General features: G+C 35.7%; 1 protein-coding gene and 1 long non-coding RNA gene across 3 annotated transcripts in view; one reads left to right on the top strand and one right to left on the bottom strand.

Moving 5' to 3' along the window:
- The window catches only part of LOC113067129 (uncharacterized), a 70,319-nt gene extending 63,665 nt beyond the window's left edge, over nucleotides 1–6,654 (bottom strand). Inside the window, exon 1 of the long non-coding RNA XR_003279275.1 lies at nucleotides 4,014–6,654. This is a non-coding gene — a long non-coding RNA (uncharacterized LOC113067129). The remainder of the gene's footprint in view (nucleotides 1–4,013) is intronic.
- Nucleotides 1,724–15,914, top strand: part of LOC113067128 (ras association domain-containing protein 8-like) — a 38,901-nt gene continuing 24,710 nt past the window's right edge. The window contains exon 1 of one of the 2 annotated variants that reach the window (XM_026239408.1): nucleotides 1,724–1,841. The gene's annotated coding sequence lies outside the window, so the exon portion shown is untranslated. Of the gene's footprint in view, nucleotides 1,842–10,623; nucleotides 10,822–15,914 lie in introns of those variants that run through there. The other variant, XM_026239406.1, reaches the window with a different exon arrangement.

Genomic DNA, 15,914 nt, shown 5'->3' with positions numbered 1-15,914 from the left:
GTCTGTTCAAAGCTGCTTGATTTAGAGCTGCTCTTAGAGCTTCTCTCTTGAAAGGATGTTGAACTTTGACCCGGATCCTTCATTTGTTCGGCTTCAGGTTTTTTGGTTTCTGCTGCTTGATGCTGACAGAGACCTCTTTCATCTGATTTACAATAGGCCCAGTCAAATTTTTATGTTAATATTTTGAGCATATGACAGTAATGTTTTTAACATAATCTTATATGCAAAAAAAAATATTGATATTTTGTCCTGAAGAGTAGAGCACAGGGTTTGATTGTTGGTAGCTATAAGGTAAATACTACATACTTATTTGTTTATTTAATTTACATGCATGTTACATTTAGTATGTGCTATTTTAGCTGTTTATTATAACTGAAAAAAACTTTGTTTTGAAACAACATAATTGGTTCCAAAGCCGCACATCAAATTATGTTTTTGAGTAATAAAAATAAAGTCCTCAGTGTAGTTAATTTTTTGTTGTTGTCATTGTTGTTGACCCAACTCATTATTTTTTAATTTGCATGCTGCTCATTGTCTGTGTTTTTACCACAGAAGTGTACAGATTAATAATTAAAGTGCTTGCTGAATAATGTGCACTAATGTAAATTAAACATCTTAATCTCTAACCACAGAATCTTTTAAACAGTTTCCAAAGGGTTTCAAAAGATTGGGATCAGCAAGAAATGCCACTGTTATGTTCTAATATTAAAATGATCATATACATGTCACAGCAGGAGCTGTGTATAAAGGCTCTTACTAAAAAATATAAAATGATTGCTGTTGTTTGCAAAGTTATAAAGGAATCATGTCATAAGCCAATTTGTGTGTGTGTGTGTGTGTGTGTGCCTGTGTATATGTATTATCCTTCCTTTTATAGTTTTTACTACAATAAAAAAAACTATAAAAGGTATAAAATATCCAATGAGTTAAGAAATAAATTATATGTTGTTGTAATTTTTATTTATTGATAACAGATTCAAATTTCACCTTAATAAGCAGCAGTTATAGAAAATGAATTAATTAAACTTCTATATTTTAAATTTACACCAAACAGAAAAAAACGATTTATTATAATGATTGACACATTTAGCTTGGGAACAGATAATGCTTCTTCATTTGCACACCTTGACTTTCCCACAGTTTAAACAACACAAATGCAGACATGGTTTTATGTTTACGCAGCGCGAAACGCAACACAACACGCAAAAGGACAGTATAAGTCATTAAAATCAGATGTCCCCACTGGATGCAACAAATGTCTTGTGGGTTTTATTGGTTTTGTCTAGTCCTGGACACAGCCTCACAGTAGGGGCGAAACATTTCCGTCACACGCTTGAGGTACTCCTAAATCACAATGCACTGCTGGCCAATCAGAACACACCCTGCTTTTCAGAACGATGAGCTTTTTAAAAATCGACACATTTCAGGAAGGCGGGGCATAGAGGAGCAACAATAATGTAAATTATGTGGAATATATATATATATATATATATATATATATATATATATATATATATATATATATATATATATATATATATATATATATATATACCTTAAACCGCATAAACACATTGTATTACACCAAATACACAAAATATTGTTCTTTTTTTTTTTAGCAACGTCATATGACCCCTTTAAGATGAATTAAAGCAACTCACGCGACACCGATATCGACGCGACGCACGCGCAAGCTAAGTCTATGATTGGTCAACTGGTGTCGACGTCACTCGGGCGTCTCGTTCATTCTCAGCGCAGGCTGGTTGCGTGTCGCTTGTTTAGAGTACATATACGGACGGAATTGCGTGCCAAAAAGTGCGAAGAAATGAAGTGCGTTAGTGGTAAGTGTGAATGCTCATTCTTAATTTGGTAAAATATATGGTTTATGTTTTTTACGTCTTACAAATCTACAGCTAAACGCTTCTTCGCACGCTTAGTGTGAACACTTGCCAGGAAACTGAATATCCACTTCATACAGCCACTAAATTCTACTTGACATCAGTTGGGTAAAAAAATACAAAAAAAAAAAAAAAAAATTGGCTCAGAAAGGTGCAAATCCAGTTCTGAGAAAAGCTGCGGTATTTGTTTGATTTTATATTTTGTTATAATGCAGTGGCAATCATTATTATTATTATTATTATTATTAGTAGTAGTAGTAGTAGTAGTAGTAGTATGTATGTATGTATGTATGTATGTATGTATGTATTAATTGTTTAGGAAATGAAACCCATATGTTAATAGATTGATCTGGACTAAACCATCCTCTGCTCACCATCCTCTTAATGCATTTTAGTTTTATACAACAGACTAAGTGTAGTGACTTGTATCCAGTTGCTGAGGTGAGCAAGAAAGGCACGTTAACTAGAAAAACTGAGTTCATATGTCTGTTATGTGCTTACAGATGACCGTCACTGTCATTCAGCTCATGTGTGCTAATGACAACAGTGCCATGCTGGAGTTGTGATCTGATATTTTGTGTCATTTCAGATGCGCAGTCATTATTTGCATATGTGGCAAGTGATTGATGCAGAAATGACATCTTTGAAAGACTGACGGAATAGTAATTTTGACAGATATGTTTGAAATGATGTACACTGTATATATATATATATATATATATATATATATATATATATATATATATATATATATATATATACATATATATATATATATATATATATATATATATATATATATATATATATATATATATATAATTGGGGTTCTTTTATATAAAGTTTTACTTCTAATTGGCTGTGCAAATCCTAATTTGGTATTGGCAAAAAAAAAAAAAAGATATAACCAGTTTGAAAATCTCATTATGCTTTATCACCAAATCCCAAGTTGGCACAGGAGTATACAGGAAATTTACACAGTGTGTGCTCCTATATACTGCAGAAATACTACAATCAGTATGCTATTCCAAACTTAGCCTTAAGGTGTGGTTATATTTACCATTGTTTGGTGAAGTTTTGCTGACAAAACCAGTTGTTTCCATAAGAATACACATGAAAAGGAATTTCGAGTGATGGCAAAAACATTTGCCCATGAAGATTTTGCAATGGGTTCATTTAGGCATGCGATTTCTGTGTGAGCTGGGCTTCATACATCGCTATACTAGCTTTTTTTGCCCTAGAAAGTTTGCTGAAATTATGCAAATTTGACATTACCATGAGTGCATCTTTAAATAAATAATTGACCTGAAAATGTATGTACACATGTACACATCCTCAGTCATCCAAGATATAGATTTGTTTTTTTATTTGGAGAAATGTAGCATTGCATGACTGTCTCACCAGTGGATGCTCTACAGTGAATGGGTGCCGTCAGAATGAGAGTCTAAACATATATTAAACTTATAAATGTCTATTAATGCTTTATAAATGATGAATTAACTGTTTCCTAATGCTTAACTAATGATTAATAGCATGCAGTTATTATAAAGTGTTACCGATTTTGTTTTTAAATACCCTCAAATGTCTACTAAAAATAGTTATTAGTTAATTCTGAATGATATAACAAGAAAATGTAGTTATAAGTCCATAGAAATCCGTAAAATGTGATTAAAAATAAAAAGAGTAACATTTCTATGAAAAAGCTCATGCAAAAACCTTCCAACTGTTTGAAAACATAAGAGGGGTAGAAGTACAAACTGTAGCGAGATTGAATTTATTTTCAGATGGTTTGATATTCTTTATGTAATGCATTTTGGAGGCAACAATTGAACCTGCACTGAAAAAGGAAAGAAGAAAAAACTCGCTAAACTATCATCATTCCTCATTCAAAGCTTCAATGAACACAAAAACTCTCCGGAGTGTTTCCTGCACATTTCTTAAATTCACCTATTCTCCCTGAATCACATTACCGCGGCATCACAAAGAACAGCTAAAAATCCAGCTTATTTGTTCCAACTGTCTTGCAAATCTAACCTTTTTACACCCTACAAGTTTGCATGAACTCCAAGACTTTAAAAAACGAAGCCCTGTATGCCAATAAAACAGGTTACTTACCTTTAACGCTGTCTTTAGAAAGCGCGAGACTGGTCTGAGCGCGAGAGACCGTCGCAGGCACCTGATCCTGTCCGTGAGAGTCCCTGTGAAACGTTAGGAGACGATCTGAAGTGGAGCCGCCATTCCGTTACCTGGGAAACCGATGCTTTTTCAAAGCAACCGACCAATGGCGAGGAGCCTCGATTGTGCTGGGACAGAAGTCACATGACCAGGGTTTGAGCAGCACACAAAAACTGAAGAGTGCATGGGGCTGGGGTGGGCAGGAGTTGTCGGGGTGTTTGGGGGAGGAATGGACGCTTGGAAGAGTCACAAAAGAAATCAAACGGCAAGCGATCCCACCGTGGAGAGGCACCAACTTTATGCTTGTTTGGGGGCCGCTCGTTCACCCAAACGAGTCCAGTGACCTTTAACCATCTCTGAGAATCTGAAAAAGCACATTCCTTTTCTATTGAATGCTGTTACTTTCCAAACCAGACTCTAGGAAAAGGGTTAAAAATGCACTTTGGGATCGGATCATAAAGCTGAACCAACATTCCCTCCAAATATTAAACAGATCTTGTTTCGAATGAGTTCGTGTTTTTCATCAGGTTCGTCATCTTTTAAGTGCCCTACAAACACTGCACTGACTCTGATGTAATCATGAAGCAATAAGACGCTCCGTGCAACTGAACAACAGTTCATCTGGGAGCTAAATTGTCAGTTTGATCCATTGAAATGGACTATTTTTTTCTTGATTGATCTGTCTGTGACTGGAATGCTAATGGCTCGGACACAAAACATGCAACCGTGAAGATTTCAAGCAGAACAGGACAGAAAGATTCAGACTAGCAATACTGATTTAAACCATGGAGATTAACAAGAAGCAAAAGCAAAGGGCGAAGCTCTATTACAATTAAATAAGGCAATTACTAGTTCACTTAAGCTGAAATATTCTCTGATTATTTACCAAATCTCACTTCGTTTCAAACCTGTATGCCTTTCTTAAAGAGGAAAAAACTAAAGAAGACAATTAGAAAAATGTCCATGCTGCTCTGTTCTATACAACAAAAGTAGACAATGACCAGGGTATTAAAACATTTGTAAAGGGATAGTTTCCCCAAATATATCATTTCTGTCATCATTTACCAACCCTCACCCTTGAAGATATTTTTTAATTTGCGCACACAACTTCCATGCATTAAAAAGTACAAAAGGACATCATAAAAGTAAACTACATGAATTGTCCAAATCCAAATCTTCTGAAGTGCTCTATAATGAACAGCTGAAAGTATCATACAGGTATTTAACACAATACATAGTCACGAGGGTCTGTAGGTGAGCTTTCTATGACATCATTTCCTGTTGGTGGTGTTTTTTTCCAACCCCTAGTTCTACACATTTGTTGCACCACATGACCGTAATTTGACAAACTAAACAACAACAAAACGGCTTCACTGCTTATTTTCCTAAATTATTATATATACTAAATTACTTGGGGGTCTTTCACACAGAACACATTCTGGCATAAAAAAAAAAAAAAGGATGATCTTTTAACCTGAGCGCAGCAAATGCAACAGTCCAAGACGTCCGTCTAATAGGGTTTACATAGAAACTATTGGAAAAGCCGCACCGTGGAATTCAAAAACCCCTTAAGGGCCGTTCACACAGAATGTGTTTTTGTGGTTAAAAAGCAAGATGCGGAGCAAATACAATGCTAAATATGTGATACGTGTGCAGTGGTTCAGTAAATCTTGTTATGCGGTGGAACACAAAAGTGAGTTTTTTTGCACATGAAACTCATCCTTTTAATGAAACAACTGTTCTTCATTATTATATCATTCATCACTCTGCCATTTTTATTTTATACTCCTAAAAAATAGCAAAATATATTTGTAGAAGAGGTTATAAGTATGCTTTCCATGGAAGAAAAGTCACCTCGGTTTGGAATGACATGAGGGTAAATTATGAAAGACTTGTTCTTTTTGGTGAATTATTCCTTTAAATGGTGTTTTTTTTTTCTTTTTCTTTTCTTTTTTTTAAATAGTAGATATACCAAAGACTCCCTTATATGAAGCTCTGTAAACCGAAACTGATTTGATAAGGACAGAATACCACTTCAAATTATTTTGCAATGCTTGTTATTTCTTCTGAACTGTCCAGAACATATGAATCAAAGCAGTAACCAAAGATTGCGTTTCAGGAATCTTAATGAGGAAATTCCCAACATATTTCTCTCATGGGAAATGTAAAGCGGAAGCATAACTCATGCGTGTGTATGTGATGTGAAGCTGGTGCCCGTGAAGAAGTATGCGCTGTCTCCAGCTGGTACAGAAGCGCTTTTTGTTCTCGGTCCGTCCTGCAGCTGGACAGATGAGTCACTGTGAAGAGCTTTGGGAGGAGGGAGAGACCGAAACCATTTGATTCCCACCAAAGCCAAAAACTAGCCCCATGTCATCCAGAAAGAACACAGTAAATCAAGGAATTCATCATGGAGATCGCGAAACACTATGTTATGAATGGAATTGTGAAGAAATACTGCAAAATGACTTAATAGTCCGCCAAAAAATAAAATATGACTCCCACTCAGGACATGATGTAGTTGAGTTTGTTTCTTCATCAGATTTAGAGAAATGCAGTATTGCATCACTGTCTCAGCTATGTATCCTCTGCAGTGAATGGGTGCCGTCACACAGCTTTTCACATAACAAGATGTTAACTGATGGACTGGAGTGGTGTGGTTAATTGGATAGTTTTTGTCAGCTGTTTAGACTCTCATTCTGACGGCACCCATTCACTGTAGAGCATCCACTGGTGAGACAGTCATGCAATGCTACATTTCTCCAAATAAAAAAACAAATCTATATCTTGGATGACTGAGGATGTGTACATGTGTACATACATTTTCAGGTCAATTATTTATTTAAAGATGCACTCATGGTAATGTCAAATTTGCATAATTTCAGCAAACTTTCTAGGGCAAAAAAAGCTAGTATAGCGATGTATGAAGCCCAGCTCACGCAGAAATCGCATGCCTAAATGAACCCATTGCAAAATCTTCATGGGCAAATGTTTTTGCCATCACTCGAAATTCCTTTTCATGTGTATTCTTATGGAAACAACTGGTTTTGTCAGCAAAACTTCACCAAACAATGGTAAATATAACCACACCTTAAGGCTAAGTTTGGAATAGCATACTGATTGTAGTATTTCTGCAGTATATAGGAGCACACACTGTGTAAATTTCCTGTATACTCCTGTGCCAACTTGGGATTTGGTGATAAAGCATAATGAGATTTTCAAACTGGTTATATCTTTTTTTTTTTTTTGCCAATACCAAATTAGGATTTGCACAGCCAATTAGAAGTAAAACTTTATATAAAAGAACCCCAATTATATATATATATATATATATATATATATATATATATATATATATATATATATATATATATATATATAATTGGGGTTCTTTTATATAAAGTTTTACTTCTAATTGGCTGTGCAAATCCTAATTTGGTATTGGCAAAAAAAAAAAAAAGATATAACCAGTTTGAAAATCTCATTATGCTTTATCACCAAATCCCAAGTTGGCACAGGAGTATACAGGAAATTTACACAGTGTGTGCTCCTATATACTGCAGAAATACTACAATCAGTATGCTATTCCAAACTTAGCCTTAAGGTGTGGTTATATTTACCATTGTTTGGTGAAGTTTTGCTGACAAAACCAGTTGTTTCCATAAGAATACACATGAAAAGGAATTTCGAGTGATGGCAAAAACATTTGCCCATGAAGATTTTGCAATGGGTTCATTTAGGCATGCGATTTCTGTGTGAGCTGGGCTTCATACATCGCTATACTAGCTTTTTTTGCCCTAGAAAGTTTGCTGAAATTATGCAAATTTGACATTACCATGAGTGCATCTTTAAATAAATAATTGACCTGAAAATGTATGTACACATGTACACATCCTCAGTCATCCAAGATATAGATTTGTTTTTTTATTTGGAGAAATGTAGCATTGCATGACTGTCTCACCAGTGGATGCTCTACAGTGAATGGGTGCCGTCAGAATGAGAGTCTAAACAGCTGACAAAAACTATCCAATTAACCACACCACTCCAGTCCATCAGTTAACATCTTGTTATGTGAAAAGCTGTGTGACGGCACCCATTCACTGCAGAGGATACATAGCTGAGACAGTGATGCAATACTGCATTTCTCTAAATCTGATGAAGAAACAAACTCAACTACATCATGTCCTGAGTGGGAGTCATATTTTATTTTTTGGCGGACTATTAAGTCATTTTGCAGTATTTCTTCACAATTCCATTCATAACATAGTGTTTCGCGATCTCCATGATGAATTCCTTGATTTACTGTGTTCTTTCTGGATGACATGGGGCTAGTTTTTGGCTTTGGTGGGAATCAAATGGTTTCGGTCTCTCCCTCCTCCCAAAGCTCTTCACAGTGACTCATCTGTCCAGCTGCAGGACGGACCGAGAACAAAAAGCGCTTCTGTACCAGCTGGAGACAGCGCATACTTCTTCACGGGCACCAGCTTCACATCACATACACACGCATGAGTTATGCTTCCGCTTTACATTTCCCATGAGAGAAATATGTTGGGAATTTCCTCATTAAGATTCCTGAAACGCAATCTTTGGTTACTGCTTTGATTCATATGTTCTGGACAGTTCAGAAGAAATAACAAGCATTGCAAAATAATTTGAAGTGGTATTCTGTCCTTATCAAATCAGTTTCGGTTTACAGAGCTTCATATAAGGGAGTCTTTGGTATATCTACTATTTAAAAAAAAGAAAAGAAAAAGAAAAAAAAAACACCATTTAAAGGAATAATTCACCAAAAAGAACAAGTCTTTCATAATTTACCCTCATGTCATTCCAAACCGAGGTGACTTTTCTTCCATGGAAAGCATACTTATAACCTCTTCTACAAATATATTTTGCTATTTTTTAGGAGTATAAAATAAAAATGGCAGAGTGATGAATGATATAATAATGAAGAACAGTTGTTTCATTAAAAGGATGAGTTTCATGTGCAAAAAAACTCACTTTTGTGTTCCACCGCATAACAAGATTTACTGAACCACTGCACACGTATCACATATTTAGCATTGTATTTGCTCCGCATCTTGCTTTTTAACCACAAAAACACATTCTGTGTGAACGGCCCTTAAGGGGTTTTTGAATTCCACGGTGCGGCTTTTCCAATAGTTTCTATGTAAACCCTATTAGACGGACGTCTTGGACTGTTGCATTTGCTGCGCTCAGGTTAAAAGATCATCCTTTTTTTTTTTTTTATGCCAGAATGTGTTCTGTGTGAAAGACCCCCAAGTAATTTAGTATATATAATAATTTAGGAAAATAAGCAGTGAAGCCGTTTTGTTGTTGTTTAGTTTGTCAAATTACGGTCATGTGGTGCAACAAATGTGTAGAACTAGGGGTTGGAAAAAAACACCACCAACAGGAAATGATGTCATAGAAAGCTCACCTACAGACCCTCGTGACTATGTATTGTGTTAAATACCTGTATGATACTTTCAGCTGTTCATTATAGAGCACTTCAGAAGATTTGGATTTGGACAATTCATGTAGTTTACTTTTATGATGTCCTTTTGTACTTTTTAATGCATGGAAGTTGTGTGCGCAAATTAAAAAATATCTTCAAGGGTGAGGGTTGGTAAATGATGACAGAAATGATATATTTGGGGAAACTATCCCTTTACAAATGTTTTAATACCCTGGTCATTGTCTACTTTTGTTGTATAGAACAGAGCAGCATGGACATTTTTCTAATTGTCTTCTTTAGTTTTTTCCTCTTTAAGAAAGGCATACAGGTTTGAAACGAAGTGAGATTTGGTAAATAATCAGAGAATATTTCAGCTTAAGTGAACTAGTAATTGCCTTATTTAATTGTAATAGAGCTTCGCCCTTTGCTTTTGCTTCTTGTTAATCTCCATGGTTTAAATCAGTATTGCTAGTCTGAATCTTTCTGTCCTGTTCTGCTTGAAATCTTCACGGTTGCATGTTTTGTGTCCGAGCCATTAGCATTCCAGTCACAGACAGATCAATCAAGAAAAAAATAGTCCATTTCAATGGATCAAACTGACAATTTAGCTCCCAGATGAACTGTTGTTCAGTTGCACGGAGCGTCTTATTGCTTCATGATTACATCAGAGTCAGTGCAGTGTTTGTAGGGCACTTAAAAGATGACGAACCTGATGAAAAACACGAACTCATTCGAAACAAGATCTGTTTAATATTTGGAGGGAATGTTGGTTCAGCTTTATGATCCGATCCCAAAGTGCATTTTTAACCCTTTTCCTAGAGTCTGGTTTGGAAAGTAACAGCATTCAATAGAAAAGGAATGTGCTTTTTCAGATTCTCAGAGATGGTTAAAGGTCACTGGACTCGTTTGGGTGAACGAGCGGCCCCCAAACAAGCATAAAGTTGGTGCCTCTCCACGGTGGGATCGCTTGCCGTTTGATTTCTTTTGTGACTCTTCCAAGCGTCCATTCCTCCCCCAAACACCCCGACAACTCCTGCCCACCCCAGCCCCATGCACTCTTCAGTTTTTGTGTGCTGCTCAAACCCTGGTCATGTGACTTCTGTCCCAGCACAATCGAGGCTCCTCGCCATTGGTCGGTTGCTTTGAAAAAGCATCGGTTTCCCAGGTAACGGAATGGCGGCTCCACTTCAGATCGTCTCCTAACGTTTCACAGGGACTCTCACGGACAGGATCAGGTGCCTGCGACGGTCTCTCGCGCTCAGACCAGTCTCGCGCTTTCTAAAGACAGCGTTAAAGGTAAGTAACCTGTTTTATTGGCATACAGGGCTTCGTTTTTTAAAGTCTTGGAGTTCATGCAAACTTGTAGGGTGTAAAAAGGTTAGATTTGCAAGACAGTTGGAACAAATAAGCTGGATTTTTAGCTGTTCTTTGTGATGCCGCGGTAATGTGATTCAGGGAGAATAGGTGAATTTAAGAAATGTGCAGGAAACACTCCGGAGAGTTTTTGTGTTCATTGAAGCTTTGAATGAGGAATGATGATAGTTTAGCGAGTTTTTTCTTCTTTCCTTTTTCAGTGCAGGTTCAATTGTTGCCTCCAAAATGCATTACATAAAGAATATCAAACCATCTGAAAATAAATTCAATCTCGCTACAGTTTGTACTTCTACCCCTCTTATGTTTTCATACAGTTGGAAGGTTTTTGCATGAGCTTTTTCATAGAAATGTTACTCTTTTTATTTTTAATCACATTTTACGGATTTCTATGGACTTATAACTACATTTTCTTGTTATATCATTCAGAATTAACTAATAACTATTTTTAGTAGACATTTGAGGGTATTTAAAAACAAAATCGGTAACACTTTATAATAACTGCATGCTATTAATCATTAGTTAAGCATTAGGAAACAGTTAATTCATCATTTATAAAGCATTAATAGACATTTATAAGCGGTTTATAAATACGGATATAAATGCTTTATACCTGATTTAAAAGCATATCTATAATGTATTTAATGATTGTTTTTTCATACTTTATTAATGATCAATTTATCATTTCTAAAGTAAGTATAGCATTATTTACACAACAGTTATTAAGGAGTTGTCAGTGGTTCATAAGATCACTTAGAAATTGTAAGTAAATGATTAATAAACTATTTAAATGTGCATTCATACATCTTTTTATTCAGACATATAGTAATAGTTACTTAGAGTGTTAATGAATGGTTTATTAACATGTATTTCTACTGTAATTCAAGGTTAATTCAGGTAGTTATAAAACATGTAGTTGTTAACTATTTTTGTGAGCTCATCTAAAGTGAGGACTATTTATGCCTTGTAAAGCTTTTACAAATTAGATTTAAAGGCTGTTGATATTTCCGTTTGTTTCCGTTTTTTGTTTAGAAGATAACTGAGCCTTTAAATATCCTTTATAAATGCTTTACAAGGCATAACTAGACTCAATTTAGATGAGCTCACATAAATAGTTAACTGACCACTACTAAATGCTTTATAACTACCTGAATTTACTACATTTCTTGTGATCTTATGAATCACTGGCAACTCCTAAATAACTGGTTTGTAAATAGTGCTATACTTCATTCAGAAATGATAAATTGATCATGAATAAAGTATGAAAATACAATTATTAAACACATTATAGATATGCTTTTAAATCAAGAATAAACCATTTATATCTCTATTTATAAACTGCTTATTACTGTCTATTAATGCTTTATAAATTATGAATTATCTGTTTACTAATGCTTAATTAATGATTAATAGTGTGCAGTTATTATAAAGTGTTACCACAAAATCAAATGTATGTGTATGTACGTGTATATATATATATATATATATATATATATATATATATATATATATATATAGTGTGTGTGTATGTATGTATATGTGATTCAAGTGTCAGTTTCTGCTGAAGATGTAATGCTTGTTGAATGACAGTGTGTCGTTAGTTGTTGCTTCAACAATCCTGAAATTCGTCTTGCCCTGTTGCCCTCGGGAATGATTCCCTGTCTGGAATCCACCCATGTACTGTCATTTACACAAACCTGCTTTATTATCCTCATCTCCTGAAGCCGAACAAAGCCTCATTCATACTGAAGATCTGCTGGCTCAGATTCAGTAACATCTGTTGGATATGTTCTGAAACTGTAGTGACATTTGGTTATCGGGCTCAGATGGATCAACAAGACTAATTCCTGTGAAATGGAGGAAGACTCTCTTTCTGTGCATTTGCTGCGCTGTCTGAAGCTCTTTGATGGCGATGAAGGATGGAAGTGAAATGTTTTGAAAGCGTCTTTGTTCTCTGTGTTTGGATGTCTGTCAGTCGGCAGTGCCGGGGGCCTTTGAAGGATGAGTTCACATGGCTTTTGTTTCTCGTGCCCCATGACCCTCAGGCACATGACAGGTGATTTTGTTCATACCCCTCTTCCTGAGCTTTTAAAAGCCTTTCTGACGGAAAGAAAAACAACCGTCCCACCCAAAACCACCCCTCTGACTCTTCCACCTCTCTCTGGAGATGAGATCTTGAAATGCTCACAGTCTCACAGATCTCCAGGTGCACAGTTAGTTGTGTTTGGCACAGCAGGCATCACTATCATCATCATCTCTTTTACTTACCTTTGGGGATTTAGTGGTCTGAGCTGGTGTAGTTGGTCTCCCAGTTTGGCCAAGCTGGTGTTTATCTGGTTTCTCTGGAAAGCAGCTGGTCTCCCAACGTGACAAATACCCAAAGGCTCTCTAAAACCAACAAACAGCACAGCTTGACCAAGATTGACCCCCTGCTAACCATCTTAAGATAGAGATGTGCAGAACTACACATTCTCATAATTGACTTGTTAATGTGTAGATGATCTTTATCAATTTTTTTAGAGGTACAATACACTAGTGTTTAAAGGTTTGGGCTTAGGGTTTGTGTGAGTGTGTGAGAGAGTGAGTGTGTGTGTGTGTGTGTGTGTGTGTTAGAGAGAGAGAGAGAGAGAGAGTGTGTGTGTGAGAGAGAGAGAGAGAGAGAGAGTATGTGTGTGTGTGTGTGTGTGTGAGAGAGAGTGTGTGTGTGTGTGTGTGTGTGTGTGTGTGTGTGTGTGTGTGTGTGTGTGTGTGTGTGTGTGTGTGTGTGAGAGAGAGAGTGTGTGTGTGTGTGAGAGAGAGAGAGAGAGAGAGAGAGAGTGTGTGTGAGAGAGAGAGAGAGAGTGAGTGTGTGTGTGTGTGTGTTTTAAAGACTCATTGCTGCTCGAGGCTGAATTTGTTTGAGGAAAAATACATATAAAAACAGTAATATTTTGAAATAGTATTTCCATTTTAAATAGCTGTTTCCTGATTTAATATACTTTATACTTTAACCTTTAACATGTAATTTATTAATGTAATGAAAAGCTGAATTTTCAGCATCATATTCAGAAACTTTTCTGATTATCATCAATGTTGAAAACATTTCCGCTGCTTCACACACAAACACAATTTAGTTTAATTTTTTTTAATTTTTTTTATTTAATATAAAGTCCACCTTTTTATGTTATAAATATTTTTTTATCAACTTAATGCATCCTTGCTAAATATTTTTTTCTCAAAAAAAATAAATCAAAGAAAAATCTCTGACCTCAATCCTTTGAAAAACATATTGTATATGAACACTTAGTGCAGTAAAGGATATATACAGCTGATGCTAATCTGAAAAGCTAATGCTAATCTGATAAAAGCTTACAGATATTCAACAAATACATAATAATTAAAAAAAAATTACTAATAATTATTTTTGTTATGGTATATTAACAATTAATGAACAATAATAACATTTTACTACTATTGTTTTTATTTATTGTTTTCTAAATAAAACAATACAAACTAAAACCATTCATTTTATGTGCTATAAGTAAATAATAAAAAAAAAAACATTTAGCAGTGGTATTAAAATTGTGTTTTTAAATATTATCTTTAAGTGATGGCAAATGTCATTTAAATGTCAGAAATACGGGACTTAAGCATCTGTAAATTATAAAATTTATTTTAAAAAGATTGACTTATGGGGCACAGATGCATCCTCAACTTTCAAAGGCAGGTTCGAGGTTCATTTAGAAACAAACAAACATTGATCTTTCAGGTGCATCTTTATTCATCACATATTAAATATACTATAAGATAATTTAGGAGAAAAATGCAATTGAATGAGCTGAGCTGCACATAATCACAAAACCTCTGCCCATTTGTTCCTTTGCAGAGACAATGAGTTTACATTGTCTCATTCTGAATGGACACTTTTCTCAGAAAATCATCAGAAGTATAATTAATGTCTAACAGCAGTGTTGTCAACTTTGCTTTGATGAAATTATCTAAACAGAGGCATGAAAGATCAGCTTCTTTCTCTGGCTATTATAGACCTGGGTGTTTTTAGTGCAAGCTTATCTTCTATTGAACGATGAACGTTTCTTTAAAATCTCAGATGCTTCAGGACTGCGTTTAAAATAGACCTGGAACTCAAGCCGTTCTGAATTGTCTCGAGCCTGAGGAGAAAGGAGAAAGCTTTCATTGTTGACACTGTGATTTGGGGCTGTGCTTTATTGAGTTATGGGAGTTGAACTACAGAATGAGGAGTGTAAGTTGCACTGCACACAAATCCCAGCGAACGACAAAGAGCTCTGTCATCATGTGGCGACCGTAATGACAGAGTCGGGCTATATTTAACCACGCCGCCTATAAACAACAATCAAGCAGCGCTACCTTGTTTTGTTCCTGCTTTCACTTCATCCTGCACTTGACCCCGAAGCTACTCATCTTATTGAGAAGCTTGATGTGTGTATAAATCAGTCTGTTACTACCTACATAGAATGCATTTTTAAAGCATCATGTGTGCTCGTGTGACACAAAGGTTTTGCATTGTAAAATGTGATAATGCAAAAAGACAACAACCAAAAAACAACTTGAGAGTTTGATGTTAAAAACTAAATCAGTTGTTGGTCCCCACTGACTTCCATGGGGGGGAATTATTGTGGAAGTCCATGGCTTCAATCAACTCATTGCTCAACTAACATTCTTCAAAACATCATCTTTTGTGCTCAAAAAAACAAAAACAAAAACAACAACTTGTAAGGTCAACTTGGTCAACTGGAACAACTTGGAGCGAGGTCAAATTGTTTTATCAAGCAAAAATGTTTCACTTCCCACTTGAAGAAGCATTTTGCTGGTTATCTGTAACAAGAAAGGTTCATAGCCTTGACAAAAACAGTCATCAGAGGTCATTAGATGTGTAACCCTAACCCTAACCTAACCATCACCATCATGTTGTTCAGTGATTCTTCTGTGAGTTGTGAAGGGGAGTTTGAGTGTTTCGATGATCCAGTTAATCGTAGTGAAGTGCTGGTGTGTGATGTTGC

The sequence above is a fragment of the Carassius auratus genome, chromosome 50, assembly GCF_003368295.1.
Source record: "Carassius auratus strain Wakin chromosome 50, ASM336829v1, whole genome shotgun sequence".
Classification (NCBI taxonomy): Eukaryota; Metazoa; Chordata; class Actinopteri; order Cypriniformes; family Cyprinidae; genus Carassius; species Carassius auratus.
This window is presented reverse-complemented; position numbering and strand designations above follow the sequence as displayed.